Source organism: Lepidochelys olivacea, assembly GCF_965140295.1.
Source record: "Lepidochelys olivacea isolate rLepOli2 genome assembly, chromosome: 1".
Lineage (NCBI taxonomy): Eukaryota > Metazoa > Chordata > Testudines > Cheloniidae > Lepidochelys > Lepidochelys olivacea.
In genome coordinates, this window is record NC_140411.1 from 173,112,439 (window position 1) to 173,130,347 (window position 17,909).

The 17,909-nt window shown below is 41.3% G+C and overlaps 1 protein-coding gene across 2 annotated transcripts in view; it reads left to right on the forward strand.

The window, feature by feature from the left end:
* Positions 1–6,064: 6,064 nt before the first annotated feature.
* Positions 6,065–17,909, forward strand: part of LOC311519232 (uncharacterized protein) — a 220,145-nt gene continuing 208,300 nt past the window's right edge. For both annotated transcript variants that reach the window (XR_014711233.1, XM_084625539.1), the window contains exon 1: positions 6,065–6,193. The gene's annotated coding sequence lies outside the window, so the exon portion shown is untranslated. The remainder of the gene's footprint in view (positions 6,194–17,909) is intronic.

The following is a 17,909-nucleotide window of genomic DNA, read 5'->3' on the forward strand; positions in this document are numbered from 1 at the left end:
AATAAACCTGTTAGTCTTTAATGTGCCACTGGATCCTTGTCGTTATTGTTCCCATCAGACAACCTGCCACTACCTATAAGCTCCATATTACCCTTACCTGTAGTGTCCAGCTTCAAAGTAACTAACAAAGATATAAATGGGGTTTCATTCCCTTCTGTGTGTAAATAAGTTTTGTTTTTCAAAAAAAATCAGGTCTTTCCTGCCACTTTTTTCCCCCTGGAAGACTTTATAGACAACTGTCTATCATATCACAGCTACTGAGCAAACCAACCTGATGAACTGAGATAGCAAATTATTTTTATTCATATTGCTTTAAATTCTTTTCTTTTTATTAATACCCATTTAACACTAATCCTGGTCTTTTAATGAAGATAGGAGAAGTCTCCTACTCCATTTCTCTAGGTCCTTCAGCAAAACCAGGCTGTGGGTAGGCATAAAAATCAAGCAGGAAAAAATGTTTTAAAAAACGAAGGTCTTCTTTATAGTATTTTCACTCCTATTGACCCAAATGGCTAGCCACAAACTCCGGGGCTTGTGGGTTGTTCCAATGACAGGCATTGCTTTAATGCAATTTTGTTTTATAAAGAATGTACAAAATCCTATTTCCCGAACAAAGTAGGAAACAAACAGGTGACAGCTCTTTTGTTCACTGTTCCAAACCTGCCTTCCTATAAATCACCGTGTCCAAACATCTCTTTCTTAGCTTTCATTCAGGGCAACACAATAGCTTTTTCTTACTGACTGCTTAGTTTTCTCTCACTGATTCAGTTTTGGGAGGAGGGGAGTGGTGTCACTCATGCAGAGCAAAACAGTTCCACCAATCAGATCCCTAGACCCTGAATTTGAAACACCTTGGGCCACTTGATTCAGCTTCTGTATGTCTCTTCCATATTTGTTTTTTTTTTTGGGGGGGGGGGTGCTACTGCTATTACTATTTTATCCTGAATGCAAGGCAATGGCCATGGTTGGCTTATAACAACAAGGTTTTAATTCCACCCATAACCATATCCTGTAGAATCACTTATCAATCTCAAAAATTAGTAATGTTTGTACAGTGAACTGAAGATATACAGCATTGTAAAAATGCCAAGTGAGTACAATGTCAAACATACTACAGTAATGCCTCACTTAAAGTTGTCCCAGTTAACATTGTTTTGTTATTAGGTTGCTGATCTATTAGAGAACATACTCGTTTAAAGTCGCACAATGTTCCGTTATAAGGTTGTTTGGCTCCCCCTGCTCCGCCCGCCCAATGCTCCTGCCAGAAGCTCCTTGCCCCAGTGCTTCAGCCCCCATGCCCCAACCCTGTTCCCTAGCAGGAGGGCGAGGTGGAGCGGAGCAAGCCCCTATGCCGCAATCCCGCTACGCCCCTGCCTCAACCAAGCTTCACAATCATAATTGGTGAGTACAGTATTAATTTTTTTACAATTACTTGAAACGTATAGTGTATATTTAGGTAATTTATTCTGTCTGGCGAAAAAAATGTCCCTGGACTCCAACCCCCACATTTACATTAATTCTTATGGGGAAATTGGATTCATTTAACATCATTTTGCTTAAAGTAGCATTTTTCAGGAACATATCTACAACATTAAGTGAAGAGTTACTTTACTTCATAAGCAATAAATCATGTTCTTACAAAGGTAACATTGAATTAAGTCACACTGCTTCAAGTCAATTGCTTCAAGTGAGGGAAATGTAGTGGATCTTTTCTAGAGGTTAACAAGAACTAAAAAGGCATGATGAAAATCTGCTCTTTAAGGAAGTCTTTTTCTAAACAATAATGCAAATGTATATCTGTTATTTTAAGTTTTCCTGGATTTACACTGTGGAAGGAGTAATATGTAAATCCATGCAGAATTACTTTCTTTCATGTGGATTACAACTAGTGTTAGGTTTATATATGTTACAGAATGATATATAACAAATGAGAGTAATATCATATTAGTCCATGAAATGAAATATTTATATCCCATAGGTCAGTAGTCCCCTAGAAAAGCTCAAATAACCTACTTCTTCTTAAAAGTTCATTTCAGATAATTTAACTAATTTCATTAACCCAGGACTAAGAACCCTAATTATGTACCGATGGCTCAGTGAAAGGAAAATTAGGACTTGCCCGGGATAATGAGGAAGAAAAAAAAGATAAGCAAAATGATTGACTTGTCTTTAATCTTATATGCTTCGTATGGGTCACCAGGATACTTTTTGCTTTCATATTTAAAAAAGGTGAGATACATAATGGGAGAATCTGTAGTGGATATAAACACCTAGATTTTTTAAAATAATTGCAAGGCTGTGCTATGCTCAAAAGCTAATAAGATACTATTAGCAGAATAAGGAAAATCATTTTTGGCCTCAGAATGCAATATGCCATGGTACAGACATACGCGGAGAACTAAATTATCTAAACTATACCAGGCTTGGAGAATAACCAAGAGGACTCAGAAACAAGACCATTTTGATTCTTGGCAAGTGTGAGGGGGGTTAACACATTACATGCATTTTTTTAAAAAAAGTAGTAATCCTAGTTTCAAGCTATAGGGTTTCAGATCATAACAGTAATGTATAAATTCTAGCTGACAGACCTAATTTTGTTGACTTTCATTGCAAAATAAAAAAAAAACCAACCAGCCTGAAAAACAATTTTAGTCAACTGAAAAAAAAGCTGGCCTTTAGTTTTACTGAAATGTGGCGTGGCCTGCTGAATTTTTGGCTTTGAGGTTTTCTGACAAGAAACTTGAAAATTGTCAGACTGACACATCTGTTTTGGACAACAATTTTTTTTCACTTTTTTTAGTATAAAAGTTATTCCAAGCCACTCTCATCCCTATACTGTTCTTATTTTTGATAACTATATACCCTTGTTACAGGGGTGTGTTTTATATAACAATAATCTATACATTCTAGGAACTTTTGAGGCTACCAATACAAATAACTGGCTCAATGTCACATCTCATGGACTCACAATCACATATGCCTTGGTATTGAAATGTATGTGATTTCTAAAGTCATGACTCAAGAACTTAATCCAAAACCCATTGATGTCAATTGAAAGAGTCCATTGACATCAGTGGATTTTGGTTTATCAGTCAAATACAATAAGTTCTTTGTGTATTAATATAGTCATACGTTCTACCTGTGGCTCATGAGGGTAGGGGTAGGTATCTTTGAAAGCATATACTTTAACATATATTAACATGTTTGATAATGAGTGAGAATTGTCCAGACATAATTTTGTTTACTATTAGTAGTAGTAACTACAAACTATACCAAAAATTAAATGTTTTTTTTTTAAATGGGACTTGTGTGGACTTCATAACCAAAAGCTGAAGCAAATCATTACTGAATATATTAGAAAAGACAATTTTTAAATTCCTTGAAGAGTTGCCCTATTCACACAAATCTGGAAATATAGTGTTTGCCAGTAGAATTCCATGCAAAATGTGCATGGGAAGATATTGGTAATGTATCTATTTCATTCATTCTGTGCTTTTGTTCACCCAAAACTGTAGGTCCCTGTGTAACCCTCCCCATCCCAAACCTCTGCAAGAGAAAGATTTGCTAGGCTAAACTGGGTGATAGCTCCCTGTCAGACAAGTCTGTTAGAAAAACTTTCCTCAGGACTCTGCGAGTCCTTACTTTTTCTTGTTCCCAGCTTCCGGGGAAGAGCATTTTCCCTTGCACTATCCAGCCCTTGTCACTGGACACTTACAACCTGCCAAGTTTGCTATGTCCAAAGAGCCAGCGTACACATCAGCTGGTTTGATTCAACTAAGAATTCACACTCTGCTTAATATTACAGCACTGAGATCTTTTTATGACAAAACAAAACGCTTATTAACAAAGAATTCTAAGGGATACTGAATAGAGTTGTGGAAACAGAATGGGCTATAAATAAAAAAAATAAGTATAACATGCATCCAAGAAAACAGACATAACTTTAGCGAGCTACAATTCTTCAGCTAGAACAGTTTCCTCATGTGTATGTTACTGATTTTTTTTTCTTCCAGTCAAATCAGGATCCAGATTTTCATGACTCCCTCATGGCTTACCAGGGTTCTCCTCATACACGTAGAACAAAGTGTCTCCCTGCCCCCCTTCTTCTTGTACTTCAACTAGCCTTTGAAATGTATCCTTTCTATTTGTTCTCCAGAGTGGTAGCACCATTAGGCTTTCTTAGCCTTCTGTTAAGTTGTCTGTCCTGTTTACCTTAGATGCCAAATGTACTCTCCATTTTATTTGGCTTACTTTACATCAGAGATCAAGGCAGACAAGTAATTCAACATGTTTTTGTCTGGGGAAAGAATTATCAACCTTGCTGGTTACATGGTTTTACTACTATTTTTAGTACATACATACAACTTCTTGCCTGACACCCATACATACATCATGAAACATGTGTGGTATACGCTTTTGATACCATACAAAGACGTTCTTTATAACTAAATACTATGACAGCGGTGTGTTAAGTGTAGAGAATGTGTCAGACCTGACAGGAGTTGCTGTTACCTGACAGCTAACCCTCTGCCAGTTGGCATTGAGCGGCTCTTAGGGTCATACTAGCAAAATAACTTGCTTTGTCATCTTTGAATCTCTAGCCCTATGCAGCAAGAAGTGTTTCATTTTTGTAGTAATTGAATTCCAGCTTAATAGAATTCACAATGAGCTTATTGGCTTTTGTTTAGGTGAAGGTCTACATCTGTGTACCCAAGAGTTAAATGATTGTCCACAGTGAATTTGAAGCAATATTAACCAGAAGATACTATATGTATGTATGTTCAGTGCAACGTGAAATTGATTGGGCCGGACCCTCTCTAGTGTGAATCGCTGCAGCTCCAATAGCTGTCACTGGAGCTACACTTTTTTTAAGCTAGATCTGTCCCACTGTATTTAGTATTACATATTCTGAACCATAGGTGCCTACTCCGTGGGGACTCCAAGGCTCAAGAACCCATAGAAGTGGGGGGAAAAGGGGTGCTCAGCACCCACCAGCCACAGCTGTTTGGCAGAGCCTCAGGGGCAGAGCGAGGGCAGGTAACCCACCAGGAAAAATACAAGTCAGCTCCTGTGTTCTGAACGCTTTTACAATAAATATTTAATATCTTGAAATCTCACCACTATAACTGTGAATGTTCTGTTTTTTGTTGTAAACTGAAACTATGGTAACATTCCAAATGTGATCGGGGTGAGGAGGGGAAATGTTAGTGACCTCTGAAGCAGTCATGATATGTGTGTACATCCAATTTACCTGTAGCACAAATTGAGGAAAAACTTCTATTGACCTCTGAGCTGACTGAGATGCAGGTACTTGCGTATATAAAATCCAGAGATCAGCATTAACCTTTGAGGAAGTAAACAAAATTTATTATCACATGATTGTTTTTAAAGAGTTTCTTCTTGTAAGTAACAATAGATGCTGGTGGTTTCACAGCTCAGCTGTCACAGCAATAGTGGTGTGGTTTTGAATTTGATATGGCATACTTCTTTACAAAGATTAGCATCTAATCTGGAACAGAGGCAGAAGCAAACATTTTTAACATTTCAGATGACTAAAAATATCCTATGTATCCTTTTTAATTTTTTTTCCAGATCAGAGGAAGAAGGGGGGGGGGGGGACAAAAAAGAACAAGAAATCTTCACAAAGAGGAAATCTAGGAAAATAGTGCTCCTGGAATCAACTCCTGTTCCTGCCCAGGGCCCAGTGGAACTGAAATATAATTACTGTCCTAAAGATAGGAGAGAGAAAATGAGTAAAACTTTAGACTTTGAAGGATTTTCTTTCTGGTTGTATCTGTAATCTAAGGATGTCTTCTTCAAAGGTTCCAGGCCCACGGAAGTAAATGGGATCAAAGCATTTACTCAAAATTAATTGCTTTTTTGCCTAGGAATTGATTTAAGTATGTGTTTAAAATTAAGCACATGTTTAAATGCATTGCTGAATTAGGGCTTGTCATAAATATAAAGGGAAGGGTAAACCCCTTTGAAATCCCTCCTGGCCAGGGGAAAGCTCCTCTCACCTGTAAAGGGTTAAGAAGCTAAAGGTAACCTCCCTGGCACCTGACCAAAATGACCAATGAGGAGACAAGATACTTTCAAAAGCTGGGAGGAGGGAGAGAAACAAAGGGTTTGTGTGTCTGTCTGTAGTCGTCTTGGCCGGGGACAGAACAGGAATGGAGTCTTAGAACTTTTAGTAAGTAATCTAGCTAGGTATGTGTTAGATTATGATTTCTTTAAATGGCTGAGAAAAGAATTGTGCTGAATAGAATAACTATTTCTGTCTGTGTATCTTTTTTGTAACTTAAGGTTTTGCCTAGAGGGGTTCTCTATGTTTTTGAATCTAATTACCCTGTAAGATATATACCATCCTGATTTTACAGGGGGGATTTCTTTATTTCTATTTACTTCTATTTTTTATTAAAAGTCTTCTTGTAAAACACTGAATGCTTTTTCATTGTTCTCAGATCCAAGGGTTTGGGTTTGTGGTCACCTATGCAAATTGGTGAGGCTTTTTATCCAACATTTCCCAGGAAAGGGGGGGTGCAAGTGTTGGGAGGATTGTTCATTGTTCTTAAGATCCAAGGGTCTGGGTCTGTAGTCACCTAGGCAAATTGGTGAGGCTTTTTACCAAACCTTGTCCAGGAAGTGGGGTGCAAGGTTTTGGGAAGTATTTTGGGGGGAAGGACGCGTCCAAACAGCTCTTCCCCAGTAACCAGTATTAGTTTGGTGGTGGTAGCGGCCTGTCCAAGGGGTAATATTTTGTACCTTGGGGAAGTTTTGACCTAAGCTGGTAAAGATAAGCTTAGGAGGTTTTTCATGCAGGTCCCCACATCTGTACCCTAGAGTTCAGAGTGGGGGAGGAACCTTGACAGGGCTTAAATGAGTGTATTTTCCAGCCATAAAAAGAAGAAATCCTTGAATTGTTTGGCTCATTGAGCTACATTTTGGAATGGAGGCTTATTTCTTTGATTTCTGAATATACTGACATCAGCATGAACTTTGTGCTCAAAAGTTAAAGGAAAAATATTGCAAAATGCTGCTAAGCCTATAGGATGAAATTCATTCTAGGCCAAGGACTATGTGCCACTTAAGTCCCACATAAGTTTTACCTGATGCATAGGTGTCTTGCTTAGTGTGTACAGGGCTACATTTCACTCACTGTGAGAAAGCTTTGGCTGTGACATATTATGTAAAATACTCTATCTGCCTCAATCTCTACCTGGAAAAGCCATGCTGGTGTAGGCACTGGTCCTGCAAAGCCTATACATTTGTGAGTATGGTTTAAGTGCTTTTGTTGGATCTACTCCTTAAAATTTTCCTGAGCATAGATAGGCACTAAACCCAAATGCACACAGTAGTTTTGTCATCTTTCAATTTAATTGATGTGTGACCTAATCTGATTTTCATTCTAGGTCTTCAGTCATGAAAGGTGATTGAAATAGCCTACTAGACTGCATTGCACCTCCTGCCCCTCACCCCCTAAATAATTTTGCAACTTGTTCAAAAACCACCTGACCTTTAGCTATTGGCTGCAGTATGTCATTACTCAAGACAAGTGTAGGGTAAACCCAGCATCAAATAGACTAATTCATCCACCTTATTAGTATGCCATTTAATGCAAGGTTGTATAGATGTCACAGGTTTACTTTGCTTCTCCTAGGACGATGTTAATAATGTCCCAGTGAAGTTCTATAGAGCAGAATCAAGAAAGTTTGGCTTGTTTGAAAATAAATGATGTTGAGCTCTAAGTAGCTGCAGGGACTATATTATCAGATGAAGGGATATGAGGCAGGGAGCTAGAAAACTAAGAGCAAATTTTGCTAAACTAATTATCATCTTAGTTTATGTACTCCTGATGTAGCTCTCATCACTGATCTTGATGATGATGGGCTAACCATGAAATTGAGCTGCTTTCCTAAAGCTTGTTTTAACCTAGTGAGGCCCTTAATCCTAAAATCTTAGATAATCATTATCCAGTCTCTCTCCCCATGCCACAACTTTTTGTGGTGTCCAATTTTAGGAGCCGAGGGCCTTATATTTCAGAGTACTTAGTATTTTACAGCCCTTTATATGTTCAAAACACATCTCTCATTGACTTCAGTTGCAACTTAGGAACTCAGTACTTCTGCAGATCTAACCCAGGGTCTCAAGTGGGGCACCCAGAAACTGAGGGACATGAAGTGGCCACCTGTGAATATTTTCATTTACATGACTTAACCAATATCACATAAGAACTGTTTGACAGATGCAGAGGGAGAATCCAGTTTTCCCAGGCAGCATTCAATTGCCTTTATTATGAGACCATCCTTTTTATTCCGGTAATCCCCTGCTTCGTTTGCTGCATGCTTTTCAACCCCTGAATCAAATAAGGCAGAAGTCCTAAAACAACAGTCTCCTTCACTATGCAACCCTGATTCATTTCCAGTGTACAATCGGACCCGTGCACTGAATGAGCCAAGGTGTCCTGTGGGAAAAAATAGTAGGTGACCGGTTCATTAACGACTATAACATAATGCATTTACACAAGGGGGCTGAATTAAACTTGCATTTCCTAACTTCTGAGTGTTTGACTATGCAACCCAATAATATTACAATATAGTTTTTTTCCTATATGTAATTTCTTAAGGGGTGGGTGTAGTTTCATTTAAATGTAGAATAAATCACGACTGATTTCCTCCTTTCCCCATTGCCACTTGCATATGGTCCATCAGCAGAGATGCAATCTCTAGATTCACAGCTCCATTCTCTACAACTTGAGCTAACAGTCTAGGAGAAGTTGTTTTCTTCTATGTGGACCTGCTGCTAGAGGAGATAGAGACCCATACTTTGTCAACGGTCTTCAAAGCTATTTGCTAGACAGAAAAAAAATGTAAAGACTCAGCAAGCCTGGGTTCAATTCCAGCGTCTACAGGGGAATTTTCTCTAGTGGTTGCAGACCTTTCTGCACCTGTTCCCTGCAGCCTCTTCCAGTCCCCTTATGTTCCTGTCCCCCATCCCCATCCCTCTTATCTTGCCTATAACCACACACGCACATTTTTAGCCTTCCCTCTGCCACACTTCCTGCACTTCCCCCTCCCCTTTGTCCTAGGGGGTGCCAACTTTGATTGCATTACCCTACCCATTCTCCGAGGCCCCACCCCTGCTCACTTCACCCCACTCCTCGCTTGCTCTCCCCCACCCTCATTCATTTTCACCAGGCTGGGGCAGGGGGTTGGAGTGTGGGAAGGGGTGAGGGCTCCAGCTGGGCTGTGGGCTCTGGGGTGGGCCCAGGCATGAGGAGGCTCTGGCTTCTGGGTGGGGCTGAGGGGTTCAGAGTGTGGGAAGGGTCTCAAGGCTGGAGAAGGGGCTTGGGGTGCAGGAGGGTGAGGGCTCTGGCTGGGGGGGGGAGATTTGGTGTGGGGCCAGGCATGAGGGATTTGGGGTGTGGATGGGGCTCAGGGCTGGGGCAGGAGGTTGGGCAGGGGGTTGCAGGGTGAGAGTTCCAGCTGGGAGTTGGGCCAGAGATTAGAGATTTGGGGTGCAGGAGGGGGCTCCAGGTTGATGGATGGGGCCAAGGGGTTCAGAGTGGGGGTGTGTGGGAGGGTGAGGGCTCTAGCTGGGAGGTTGTAGTGCAGCAGGGTGGGGGCTCTGGGAGGGAGTTTGGGAGCAGAAGGGGGTTCTGAGTTGGGGTGAGGGTTCTTGGGTGCAGCCAGGGATGAGGGATTTGGGGTGCAAGAGGTGGCTCCAGGCTGGAGCAGGGGCTTGAGTTGCGGGGTGCTGACTCCAGGTGGCACTTACCTCAGGCTGCCCCCGGAAGTGGCTGGCATGTCCCTGCATCCCCTACGGAGAGGTGTGGCCAGATGGCACTGAACGCTGCCCCCTTCTCCCCTCCCCAGTCTCATGCGCTGCCCTCATAGAATTATAGAATCATAGAATATCAGGGTTGGAAGGGACCTCTGGAGGCCATCTAGTCCAACCCCCTGCCCAGAGCAGGACCAATCCCAACTAAATCATCCCAGCCAGGGCTTTGTCAAGTCTGACCTTAAAAACTTCTAAGGAAGGGGATTCCACCACCTCCCTAGGTAACACATTCCAGTGTTTCACCACCCTGCTAGTGAAAAAAAAAATTTCTAATATCCAACCTAAATCTCCCCCACTGCAACTTGAGACCATTACTTCTTGTCCTGTCATCTGCTACCAATGAGAATAGTCTAGATCCATCCTCTTTGGATCCACCTTTCAGGTAGTTAAAAGCAGCTATCAAATCCCCCCTCATTCTTCTCTTCCATAGACTAAGCAATCCCATTTCCCTCAGCCTCTCCTCATAAGTTATGTGTTCCAGACCCCTAATCATTTTTGTTGCCCTTCGCTGGACTCTCTCCAATTTTTCCACATCCTTCTTGTAGTGTGGGGCCCAAAAATGGACACACTACTCCAGATGAGGCCTCACCAGTGTCGAATAGAGGGGAATGATCATGTCCCTCGATCTGCTGGCAATGCCCCTACTTATACACCCCAAAATGCCATTGGCCTTCTTGGCAACAAGGGCACACTGTTGACTCATATCCAGCTTCTCGTCCACTGTCACCCCTAGGTCCTTCTCTGCCTAGCCATTCGGTCCCTAGTCTGTAGAGGTGCATTGGATTCTTCCATCCTAAGTGCAGGACTCTGCACTTGTCCTTGTTGAACCTCATCAGATTTCTTTTGGCCCAATCCTCCAATTTGTCTAGGTCCCTCTGTATCCTATCCTATCCCTACCCTCCAGCGTATCTACCACACCTCCCAATTTAGTGTCATCTGCAAACTTGCTGAGGGTGCAATCCACACCATCCTCCAGATCATTAATGAAGATACTGAACAAAACTGGCCCCAGGACCGACCCTTGGGGCACTCCGCTAGATACCAGCTGCCAACTAGCCTTGCAGCTCTCATTGGCTGCATTTCTCACCTAGGGGACACAGGGGCATTCCTGCCACGTCAGGGAGCTATGCAGAGCCAGGGCAGGTAGGGAGCCTGCCTTAGCCCTGCTGTGCTGCCGACCAAACTTCCAACAGCTCGGTCAGTGGTGCTGACTGAAGCTGCCATGGTCCCTTTTAGACCGGGTGTTCCGGTCAAAAAATGGATGCCTGACAACCCTATATGATCCCGAGCCCTGATCTCTGCTTTGGCTCCTGTTCCTTTCCCACACTCTGGTTCTGCTCCTGCCCTCATCCCTCTGCATTTGAGTCAAGTAGCTTCCTCCTCCTTCATGCTGCCTGGCCATTAGCAGAGGGGCACTGAGAGCACAGGACAGAGTCTTCCTGGTCTCACATCCTGTCGTGTGGATGGTGTCACAAAGGCCTCTGGCCACTGGAAGCAGCAATTTCAGGAAAAGCCCAGCTCAGTTTCTAGGCTTTCAAATGTATGTGGTTGCTCAGTGGGGACTGCACCTGCTTAGCCTGATCGGGAAGTAGGAGCTGTGAGGGGATGGAGCATGCTTAGTGCAGACTGAATCTTCAGAGATTTTAGTGGGCAACTCTAACAAGTCTCTCCTGAATGTGTGCAAACTGTGATTCTTCAGGTCTCATAGCTCAGCCAGATAGGGGCAGATTGTCACAGATGGCAAAAAACGCCCCCCTGACCATCATGTGTAAGGCCCTGAGACAATCAGGTTGTTTTTGTTTTGTGTTTGGTTTGTTCATAGCAGTATCATAGGTACAGAATTTTGCAGAGTGGGCACCACCACCATACAAATCACACTGAGCAGAAGACCAGGGCATGGATGCCACTTTAGTCTCCCCCTGTAGTACTGTCAACAGGAACTGAGACCTGGGAGATGTTCCCTATTGGTGCCCAACATGGAAAATATCAGTTTGAATGGCAAACATTTGGCAAAGTTATATGCAACTGGAAACAGGATCTTAGGGCTTGTCTATACAAGCACTTATTTTGTGTCAAGCTGGCATGTACATCTCACCTGACACACATTAAATGTCTATGTGTACCCTGCTACCATGCACTAAAATCTCTGTAGGGTGCTTTGATCTACCCCACTTTGTATGCCTCAGATATAGCTTGTGAAATCTGAGATCACTCCGCCAATGTGCTATGGATAAAGAGCATTGAGAAATGTGCATTGTACTCTGGGATGCTAGTAATTTGAAAACGGTAGAAGGGAAGATCTGAAGAGAGCTGTAGGAGCAGAGATCAATAGATGTATTAGTTCCCACTTGATAATTTCTAACTTCAGAATAAAGAGAGAGAGAGGTGTTTAATTTTAAGGAGAAGTTAAGTCTATACCTATTCAGCAAAACACTTACATGCTTTGTTGAATCAGGAACTTTGTGCTGGATGGGGATCTGCTATAGACCATTCCAAATCTCTCTCTCTCTCTCTCTCTCTCTCTCTCCCCACACCCTCCCCATCCCTCCCCAGGGACAACAAAAAGAATTGGTAAAACTTTTGCATAAACTTTACCAGATTTTGTTTTTTAACAAAACCAGAGTGTAATCACTTTCATCTTAATTAAGGTTTCATTACAAAAGTGTTTGCACAGCTCTAATAAGAAATGACATCTAATAAGTAAAATGCATAGCAGTGTAAATGGCTATACATTCATTAATGTGCTGTGCAAACTTTAATTAATCCAACGCAGTATCAATTCCAGATGATTAAAGCTGTTAATGTTGCAAAATTTTGTTTTAAAGAAGGCTAAGGATCAGATTCTGCCACATAGTGAGTAATATTTTACTCCCTAAATAGTTCCTTTTGAATTCAGTAAGACTACTCATAGAGTAAAGTATTATGTAATATGTGAGTAGGGTTGACAGAATCAGCCCTAAGTAACTTATATCATCCTCTCCCAGGCCTTGCAAAATGTTCGGTAAAACTGTCATCCAGTTTAGTTGATGGGAAAAAATAGCTGATTAAATTATCTTCCATTTATAAAATGTTATGCTCTGTAAATTATGTTGTATCATTAGGTTAGCATCTGCTTCAGGATTCATTGTATTTTGAAGAGGAATGATTAAAGAGGTTATTACTAAATCTACAAAGAACAGGACACACAGCATTTAAACACTACCCTATCATCTGTGCAACAAATGTTCAGCATCATTATGTTTCTACAATAGCAATTTGCTATTACTCTGTGGGGTAAGCAATCAATACAGGCAGGCAATACTTATTATATCAATAGAAAAGAGTACAGCTTAGTTTGTTACAGCCTTTGCAAAATCAATAAGCATGTCTCTTTAAAAAGCAGACTATTAGTCTCAGTTGCAGATGAGAGTGACAAGGTACAAGCTATAATTAACACAGGAAAACCTTTCAAGATGTTCATCCCTATGTTGTTAAATGTCATTCAACTTTTTACTGAACATTAACTATAAACATTGTTTATCACTGCCTAATGCACGAAGAACAGCATGAAATATGAATTCTCCCACAACAAACCAGTCTTTTAAAAATTAGGTTTGCACGATCTTTAATACAGTAAAGCAAGTGTGCTTAATACCATCCTGAATCTGTGTGTGGAGAACTTTTTATATGCATAGAATAAATATTGAGGAGTGGATTCTGATTCCTTGTAATAGTAAGAGGTTGTGTACAGCTTTGTCCCAGGAGTTGTCTATACCAGAAACAGATTACTTCCCCCTTGTGCAGGCTCACTTGTTCCACTGGCAAATGTACTGTGAGGCTGATGTCAGGGGTCTACTCATTCCCTGTTCCTGCCTGTCTATTTTCTGCCCACAGAATATTTCCTATATTCTTCTGCAGAAGGGGAAGTAGAGAGCTTTCTGGGGGCTATGCACCCCGCCATACATACCTGCAATGAACCCTCTTACTTCACTACATGGTCATGTAGAGCAAAACCCACTCTTGCAATGAATTCGTATTTAATTATTGCTGTTAACCACAGCTAAATTGTGAAGCCAACAATAAAACAGTAACACATGCTGCTACCTGGAAAAATGTCTTGTTTTTTCCCAGCAACACATTTTTGCAAAAGTACAATGTTTTGCAAGAGTCCAACATTTTCATTCATAGATGTGGAAAATCAGGCAGCTAAATCCATGTATCATCTAAGTACCCTCAAAGAGAAAATCAGGCCAGTTATTTAGGTGTCTAAATATGGATGAAGGAACTTCTGAAAGTCTTGGCCCTGAATTCTAGGCCTGTCTTTTCTATAAACTTTGTGTAACCTTCATCAATTACTTAACCTCTTTGCCTCATATTCCTCCCTGGCACAATACTGGCCTACATCTCAGGAGCTGTGAGGCCAAATCAATCCATATTTAAGTGCTTTGAAATCCTAGCATGGAAGCTGCTACAGAAATCCGTAGTATTTTTTATTAAATATACTGATTTATTAATAAGGCCTATGTTAGGGTTCCTTCCCCACTCTGAACTCTGAGGTACAGATGTGGGGACCCGCATAAAAGACCCCCTAAGCTTATTTTTACCAGTGTAGGTTAAAAACTTTCCCAAGGCACAAATTATGCCTTGTCCTTGAACAGTATGCTGCCACCACCAAGTGAATTAGACAAAGAACCAAAATATTCCCCCCCCATGCCCTTATACCCCCTTTCCTGGGGAGGCTTGAGAATAATATCCTAACCAATTGGTTACAAAGTGATCATGGACCCAAAGCTCTGGATCTTAGGACAATAGAGAAATCAGTCAGGTTCTTAAAAGTATTTTATTTTAAAAAAAAAAAGTAAAAATCACCTCTGTAAAATCAGGATGGAAAATAACTTTACAGGGTAACAAAAGATTCAAAAACACAGAGGATTTCCCTCTGGGCCAAACTTTAAAGTTACAAAAAGAAAACCAGAAATACACCTTCCTCTCAGCACAGAGAAAATCACAAGCCAAAACAAAAATAAGCTAATGCATTCCCTTGCTAGTACTTACTAATTCTAATGGAGTTGGATTGCTTGCTTCCTTGATTGTTGTGCGGCAAGCAAACAGAACAGATAGACCAAGACCTCCCCCCGCAACCCTGATTTGAAAGTATCTGTCCCCTGATTGATCCTTTTGGTCAGGGTTAGGGTTTGCCGGGTTACCTGAGCTTCTTAACCCTTTACAGGTAAAAGGATTTTGTGCCTCTGGCCAGGAGAGGATTTTATAGTACTGTATACTGGAAGGTTGTTATCCTTCCCTTTATATTTATGACAGCCTATAATCTACATCAGGAAAATATAGCCTGTTTTAACATGAGATGACTTATTGGAAATTGGCTGCAGAAATGGATTGTCCAGAGTCATATTTTGAATGGAATGTTTCAACTTTTATTCTTTATTATTAATGTTAATGTGCACAGAATCATGAGCAGGGTCTCATCACCACTAACAACATAATAATTTCAAAAATCATGTTGTTTAACAAGTACGGGGGGGAGGTATGGCGGGGGAAGGGAAGACATACATTTTCTTTACTTCTTATTTTAATTGATATTGGGGTGGGGAGGGATCTTCAAGGGCAGACACAGCCTGTTATCACCTTCTCCTTATTCCTCTTTGATCTCCCTGCCTTTACAACTGGTCTTTCACTGAAGTGAGAGACCCTACACAAGCTCGTTTTTTACTAACAGTTATACTATACGGCCTGGCTGTTTCTGAGGCACTGCTGCGTCCCATAGGTGAGCTGGTAAGAGGAAGTCCCAAGGTTACAGCCACTGCTGTTGTCCTAATTGAAAAAGAAGCCACAGTGCTCATCATCAATGGGCATCCCATTGTAATGTATTGTTGTAATAGTTATTAATAAAACACAGGTGACATCTAATTTGTTATCTCTGTACTGACTAGGTATTATTATTTATTACTTAGTATTTGGTTCCAGGATTTGAATTTGAGATCTACATGATGTGTTTAATTTTAATACTTGAAAAATTCAAAGCTTGTTTGCGGTGAGTAGAGCTGTGGAGCTGTATACTTCTCTTCATTCTGGGCACTCAGGTCCAGATTCATAAAGGAAACCCCAGATTTAGGCACCATTGCTGTCACTTAACCCTGTAGGCAACTAAATTCACTCTGCACCTACATTTTCAGGGTAAAAGTTCCCTATGTGCCTACTGCCAGAGCGTCTTCCTCTGGGCATATGCTGCCTCATTCGTGTCTGGACACCTACCTCATGCCTAATCCTAATGCAATCTACAAACCTAGGGAAGATAAGTGAAGGAGCTCCTATCTTGCCTGTGGGATCCAATCTGGTAGGTGCACTCAGAGCATAGCATAGATAGTGGTAGATACGCTGGAGGGCAGGGATAGGATTCAGAGGGACCTAGACAAATTGGAGGATTGGACCAAAAGAAATCTGATGAGGTTCAATAAGGATAAGTGCAGGGTCCTGCACTTAGGACGGAAGAACCCAATGCACAGCTACAGACTAGGGACCGAATGGCTAGGCAGCAGTTCTGCGGAAAAAGGACCTACGGGTGACAGTGGACGAGAAGCTGGATATGAGCCAGCAGTGTGCCCTTGTTGCCAAGAAGGCCAATGGCATTTTGGGATGTATAAGTAGGGGCATAGCGAGCAGATTGAGGGACGTGATCGTCCCCCTCTCTTCGACATTGGTGAGGCCTCATCTGGAGTACTGTGTCCAGTTTTGGGCCCCACACTACAAGAAGGATGTGGAAAAATTGGAGAGAGTCCAGCGAAGGGCAACAAAAATGATTAGGGGTCTGGAAGACATGAGTTATGAGGAGAGGCTGAGGGAACTGGGATTGTTTAGTCTGCAGAAGAGAAGAATGAGGGGGGATTTGATAGCTGCTTTCAACTACCTCAGAGGTAGTTCCAGAGAGGATGGTTCTAGACTATTCTCAGTGGTGGAAGAGGACAGGACAAGGAGTAATGGTCTCAAGTTGCAGTGGGGGAGGTTTAGGTTGGATATTAGGAAAAACTTTTTCACTGGGAGGGTGGTGAAACACTGGAATGCATTGCCTAGGGAGGTGGTGGAATCTCCTTCCTTAGAAGTTTTTAAGGTCAGGCTTGACAAAGCCCTGGCTGGGATGATTTAATTGGGTATGGGTCCTGCTTTTGAGCAGGGGGTTGGACTAGATGACCTCCTGAGGTCCCTTACAACCCTGATATTCTATGATTCTATGATTCTATAGCATAGCATTGCAATGCTAGGTCCCTTTGTGGATGTGGACTCACTATATAGTTCCTTTGGCACAGTGATAAACTTCAGAGAAAACAAACCCAAAATATAAACACTAGAGGAGGTCATACTTGCAAAGGCACAAATAGGAGCTGGGCTCCCAATCTTCTTCACTGCCAAAAGGAGTTAATCTCACAATGACCCTTTATGCTTTTGAAAATCTCCCCCTACATAGTCAAGTGAAAATAAAGGCTAGTTATTCAAAGCACTGGTGTCATGTACAGATTTTATCTTGTCACAGCATTGTTCTGGTCTTGTAAAATGTTTATCTCAATTTAACTTTATCAAATGAGTAGCCAAATGATGAAACTTATGACGGCAATGTAACTTTCCTGAACCTTCTATATTTTTCTTCCAAACACTTACTGCTGTTTTTAAAAAACATGTATTCTCTTATCTACTTCATACATTTATTAAACTATAGGAGCTAGTTGTCTATTATTTACACTCCTTAAAGCTCTTCTTACTTGCTACCATTTCAGTTCTAACTTTCTTGTTTCTCATACCCCACTCTAATACCGTCCATTCTTCTCTTTACGGTGGTTTCAGATGATCTATGATAACCATTTTCTATTTTTTTTCTATTTTCTTGCTTGTTTGATTTTACCTCAGTTCCAGGGTCTCATCTGTTCTCTAATGCCCATATTCATATTTAGAGAACAAAATTTTCTCACATTCAAGTGGCATATCTATCAGGCTTGCCAACAAAATAATACTTCTGATGGCCTATCTGGACCCAAATGAGACAAAATGGTACTTATTCCCACTCCATTGTATATACTACTCTG